This window comes from Triticum dicoccoides, chromosome 7B (genome assembly GCF_002162155.2).
Source record: "Triticum dicoccoides isolate Atlit2015 ecotype Zavitan chromosome 7B, WEW_v2.0, whole genome shotgun sequence".
NCBI lineage: Eukaryota > Viridiplantae > Streptophyta > Magnoliopsida > Poales > Poaceae > Triticum > Triticum dicoccoides.
In genome coordinates, this window is record NC_041393.1 from 587460069 (window position 1) to 587466817 (window position 6749).

Genomic DNA, 6749 nt, shown 5'->3' on the forward strand with positions numbered 1-6749 from the left:
CGGATCCGACCACGGCCGTGCGAGAGAAGGAGGGGAGGGGTTGCCGGTGGCCGGGGTTGGGGGAGAGGTCAGAGGACGACACCGGCGGTGGCTGGGTGGTTTGGGATCGAGAGGGTTGGGGTGGCGGCTGTGGGACGAGAGGGGGAGAGTGGATCGGGGGAGAGGAGTGGATCGGGGAAGCTAGTGTTTGAGTGACAGGGTGAGGGGGTGAGGGCTGCCGTTGGATCCAGAAGCATTCGACGGTGGTTGATGCATGATCCGCGTGATATGCCTATGAACCAATTAGAGCGCACCAAACAATTTGACGATTTTTTGACCATATAAATTGGTCGTGATTGATTACATACAAAATTTTTATTCCATTTTTCAATGATATAAATGATTTTTTTGTGAAAGACCTATCTAATATTTGTTCAAATGATGTCATATTTTGCACAAGTTTCATCTTAGATTGGCAAACAACATTGACAAAGGGAGTTTTTATTTCTTTTGCATGAAAAAACAATTTTCCATTTTTGAGTGTCCAAAATAAGTTTTTTTGTGAAGAACCTACCATATATTTGTTGCAAAATTTTATAAATCAATTTTATAAAACATTAGGACATATTTAATGCACAATTAACCAAATGGTTGGGTGTCAAAAGTTTTGATCCACCTCCGATGAAAAAGACAAATTTATGCCGATTCAGCTGGAAGCGGGTCAAATTTGAACTGTAGCTACCTCATAGTATGCTCTTTATTTTTTCCAAAAATAATTTATAGGTACATAAGTATAGAAACACAAAAAAATTCCAAGATTTAACCACAAGCTAGGAACGGTTATTCCCGCCGTTTTGAACGCATTTTGAAACGGGCATAAAAAGCTCAAAAAAATCAAAAAATTGGAAAACCTTCGCATTGTGTCATTATATGTGACCAAGTTACCAGAAAAAATCATAAACTTGTAATACAACAATTATTTTTAAAAAGTGTTCTCACAAACGAGCTATCAAGCGTGAAGATTCATGGCTTTCAAGCCAAATGATCAATCTTGTGGCCACATTCATGACATAGTTTGTTAAAATGATCTCATATTGTGCACAATGGTCATCTTGGAATGGCAAACAATTTTGCCTAAGGAAGTTTTCATTTTCTTTGGACGAAAAATTTATTTTCCATATTTTGAGTGCCCAAATTTAGTTTTTTTGTGAAAGACCTATAATATATTTGTTTCAAAATTGTATCAAATCAATTTTCTAAAATACTAGGATATATTAATGCACAATCGACCAAATGGTTGGGTGTAAAAAGTTTTGATCCACCTCTCGTGAAAAAGACAAATTTCCGCCGATTCAGCTGGAAGCGGGTCAAATTTGAACTGTAGCTACCTCGTAGTTTGCTCTTTATTTTTTCAAAAAATCATTTCTAGGTACATAAGTATCTATTTAATCAGAAAAATACCAAAAAAATTCCAAGATTCAACCACTAGCTAGGAACGTTATTCCCGCCGTTTTGACCGCATTTCGAAACGGGAATAAAAAATTTAAAAAAATCAAAAAATTGGAAAACCTTTGCATTGTTTCATTATATGTGGCCAAGTTACCAGCAAAAAATATAAACTTGTAGTACGGCAATTATTTTAAAAAAGTGTTCTCAGAAACGAGCTATCAAGTGTGAAGATTCATGGCTTTCAAGCCAAATGATCAATCTTATGGCCACATTCATGACATAGTTTGTTCAAATGATCTCATATTGTGCACAAGGGTGCATATTGGAATGCAGACAATGTTGCCTAAGGGAGTTTTCATTTTTTTTGGACAAAAAAATCATTTTCCATTTTTCGAGTGCCCAAAATGAGTTTATTTGTGAAGGACCTACCATATATTTGTTGCAAAATTGGCCTAATCAATTTTATAAAATACTAGGCCATATATAATGCACAATTGATAAAATGGTTGGGTGTCAAAAGTTTTGATCCACATCTGGTGAAAAAGACAAATTCCCGTTGATTTAGGTGGAAGCGGGTCAAATTTGAACTATAGCTACCTCGTAGTTTGCTCTTTATTTTTTCCAAAAATCATTTCTAGGTACATAACTATCTATTTAATCAGAGAAACACCAAAAAATTTCCAAGATTCAACAACTAGCTAGCAACGGTCAAGCCCGCCGTTTTGACCGCATTTTGAAACGGGCATAAAAAATTCAAAAAAATCAAAAAATTGGAAAACCTCCGCATTGTGTCATTATATGTGACCAAGTTTCCAGAAAAAATAATAAACTTGTAATACAGTAATTATTTTTAAAAAGTGTTCTCAGAAATGAGATATCATGTGTGAAGATTCATGGCTTTCAAGCCAAATGATCAATCTTATGGCCACATTCATGGCATAGTTTGTTCAAATGACCTCATATCGTGCACAAGGGTGAATCTTGGAATGACAAACAATGTTGCCGAAGGAACTTTTCATTTTCTTTGGACGAAAAATTCATTTTCCATTTTTTCGAGTGCCCAAAATGAGTTTTTTTGTGAAGGACCTACCATATATTTGTTGCAAAACTGAACCTAGTCAATTTAATAAAAAATACTGGGCCATATATAATGCACAATTGACAAAATGGTTGGGTGTCAAAAGTTTTGATCCACCTCTGGTGAAAAAGAAAAATTCCCGTTGATTCAACTGGAAGCGGGTCAAATTTGAACTGTAGCTACCTCGTAGTTTGCTCTTTATTTTTTCCAAAAATCATTTCAAGGTACATAAGTATCTATTTAATCAGAGAAACACCAAAATAAATTCCAAGATTCAACAACTAGCTAGGAACGGTCAAGCCCGCCGTTTTGACCGCATTTTGAAACGGGCATAAAAAATTCAGAAAAATCAAAAAAATCGAAAACCTTCGCATTGTGTCATTATATGTGACCATGTTTCCAGGAAAAATAATGAACTTGTAATACGGTAAATATTTTTAAAAAGTGTTCTCAGAAATGAGCTATCATGTGTGAAGATTCATGGCTTTCAAGCCAAATGATCAATCTTATGGCCACATTCATGGCATAGTTTGTTCAAATGACCTCATATCATGCACAAGGGTGCATCTTGGAATGACAAACAATGTTGCCAAAAGAACTTTTCATTTTCTTTGGACGAAAAATTCATTTTCCATTTTTTCGACTGCCCACAATGAGTTTTTTGTGAAGGACCTACCATATATTTGTTGCAAAATTGGACCTAATCAATTTTATAAAATACTAGGCCATATATAATGCACAATTGACAAAATGGTTGGGTGTCAAAAGTTTTGACCTACCTCTGGTGAAAAAGACAAATTCCCGCTAATTCAGTTGGAAGCGGGTCCAATTTGAAATGTAGCTACCTTGTAGTTTGCTCTTTATTTTTTCCAAAAATCATTTCTAGGTACGCAAGTATCTATTTAAACAGAGAAATACCAAAAAAATTCCAAGATTCAAACACTAGCTAGGAAAGGTCAAGTGTTTTGCCCACATTTTGAAACGGGCATAAAAATTCAAAAAAAATCAAAAAATTGGAAAACCTTCGCATTGTGTCATTATATGTGACCAAGTTTCCAGGAAAAATAATAAACTTGTAATACGGTAATTATTTTTAAAAAGTGTTCTAAAAAATGAGCTATCATGCGTGAAGATTCATGGCTTTCAAGCCAAATGATCAATCTTGTGGCCACATTCATGGTATAGTTTGTTCAAATGAACTCATATTGTGCACAAGGGTGCATCTTGGAATTCCAAACAATGTTGCCTAAGGGAGTTTTCATTTTCTTTTCACGGAAAATACATTTTCCATTTTTCGAGTGCTCGAAATGAGTTTTTTTGTGAAGGACCTACCATATATTTGTTGCAAAATTGGACCTAATCAATTTTATAAAATACTAGGCCATATTTAATGCACAATTGACAAAATGGTTGGGTGTCAAATGTTTTGATCCACCTCTGGTGAAAAAGACAAATTCTTGTCGATTCAGGTGGAAGCGGGTCAAATTTGAGCTGTAGGTGCCTCATAGTTTGCTCTTTATTTTTTCCAAAAATCATTCTAGGTAAATAAGTATCTATTTAATCAGAAATACATGGTTTGATGGCGAGACATCGAGGTTTAGACGGTGGCCGAGGGCCCCAACTCTAGAGCGCATACGCTCGCATGACGCCGCATGGTCACCACGTGACAGTGGCGTTGCCATGCGTTCTGGGCGGCCTAGGCATGTCTAGTGGGTTGGGCACTCCCCAGGTAGGTGCTAGGAAGAAAAATATAACATAAGATTCTCATGAGGAGACCGAACTATGCTCAAACATGAATTATCAGCCAAGTGTTTGATTAGCGGTACAGGAAATGCACATGACCCATGGGCGTGAGTTTTGGCTGAGGATGATCATATACTAAGAAGAATGTCTTCACAAATTTTCAGGGAAATCAAGAATATATAAATAACACTTCCTTCACAAAGTGTTGCTCTGAACAGAATAGGGAAATGAATATTGTTCAGCTATTTTTGAACTAGGCAAGGAAGGTTTTTGACATATTTGATAAAGATATGATTCAAACAATTTATGAGAATTTTTTGGGAATTTTTGGAATAACAGAAATATAGGTTGCTTCACAACCTAGGCAAAAATTGACACATGGACATGACACATAGGCAAAACTTATGAGATGGCGCCTAGTCATCACAACCCACCACAATCTACAAGACTATGACCATCTATATTGCTTGTTAACAACTAGAAATAAGGTAGCGAACCAGCACTGTTTTCTTTATGACCATTTTGTGTAAGGAAATTACGACCTTTCTGACCAAAATGGTCGTAATGGTTTAGGGTTTGGAGCCCCCCGAACAGCTTTTGACCAATTGGTCTCAAATGGTCATAGATCTATGACTAATTCTTCCAGGGTCACTGACAGAAGGTCACTAGTTGACATATTTCTTGTAGTGCCAGTGCCCGCCTCCTCCTCCTCCGAGCGCATGGGCTCGTTAGTAGGTACCCTTGCCGGGGACGCCCCTCTTGTCGGCATAGTTGATGGGGGCGGCGTGTCGGGGCGGCCCCTAGGGGCTCCTGCTGCTGCTGCTCCCCTCCTGCGATCCCGACAATATCATCAATAACAAGACACTCTCAAATGCCCTCCGGCAAGAAATAAGTGGCAAACTTATGCTGGTGGCTGGAGTGGGAGCTACGCTAGGGGCTGGACTCCAGACTGATGAGGATCCTCCCCGACACATGAGGAGTGCTTGCCGGGGGCTCAGCACTCCTCGAGGCCCTGGCTCATTTCACCCTCTGGGCCAGCGTCTCTGTGTCGCTACAACAATGAAGCCATGTCAAGATAAAGTGATTCGAGTAAGGAGTTCGAGAATAGATTGGGGAAGCAGAGTACATACTTGTCCTCCTCTTCTTCTTCCCTCCTCCTCTTCCTTGGGCTGAATGAGCCAAGGTCATATTTGGCCGCTGGGACGGAGCCCGCCGGGGAAGGAGATGGAGTCCTTACACGCTCGACCGCGGGAGAAGCGGCGGCATGTCTGGTCGAGGAGGAGGCAGCGGTTGCGGCCCTCTTCGCTGTTGCGGCCTCCTCCAGTGCCTTCGTGGTTGCACGAATCGTTTGGCGCATGGGCTCCGCCCGAGCCCCTTGCCGATGCGTGGCCTTGACGGGGTGGAGTGGCTCGGCAGAGCCGATCCGCCACAAGACCCACCTCTTCTTTGGGGCTGAGTGCTCGTCCGCCGGGGATGCCTCCTTAGCCGGCTCTTCGGCCGCCTCCGCGGTAGGGCGAGCCCTGGGACTAGCACGATCGGTCTCCCCGTCTGGCTCCACCCACTTGAGGAATATTTGCTCCTCTCCGGCCTCTTCCACATCATCCTCCATGATGCCACAGCTGTGGCATCCGTAGCAAGCTCTGCCTCCTTCGCCCTAGCGGCAATATACTTCACCTCTTCATCGGTGGTGGCGTGGATGAGCTCTGGCTCGTCATGGACGGTGCCCTCTGACAAGTTGTCGAAGAACTACTGCACCAACTCCGCCTTTGGCTCGGCCCAGGTTGGATCCATTCTGTGGGCATTGAAGGCGGGCATCGTAGCAATAATATCGGTCAGGCGGCAGTTATTGCTCATTGGATGCACCCCTGTCGGCAACCTAAATGGGTGGCCTGTCTTAACGGCCTTGTCAGTCCACTCAGCATTGTCGTCCTCATAGATCTTGCGCTGAAAGAGCCTCTGGTAGATGGACACGTGCTGCATCAACGTGAAGTTGTGTTTCAAGCCAGGGCGGAGCCTCATGATATCCGCTGCGTTCCTAAAATCCCGGGCCGACCTCCCCTTCTGGTGCAAGGGAGCATTGCGGTGACGGATGAAGTCGGCCCCAACCATCTCCAGCATGAGGTCGGGAGAGACAAGGCAGAGGATCCTGGTGGTGGCGACCGTGAGCTTCCCATCGTCTGGGTCAAAGTTTCTCCAGTCATCGCCGCGGACCCGCGGACTCTGGCGGACCTCGCAGAAAGGCCGTGGCTCCTTCTCTACAATCTAGCACCACCGGCCTCGCCATTCAACCCACCACTCCTTCTGGAAACCTTCCGGGTATGCCCCCTTGCACAGAGGCCTCGGGATCCAAGCAATGGAGCCAGTGATGGCATCCCCTTGCTGGACCCGGGGGAAGAAATAGTGGCGAAAGAGCGCCGTGCTGGCGTGGAATCCGGCGAAGCCCTCACAGAGATGGGCGAAAAGGGCCATGGATGCCACCGCATTCGGCATGAAGTCCAGG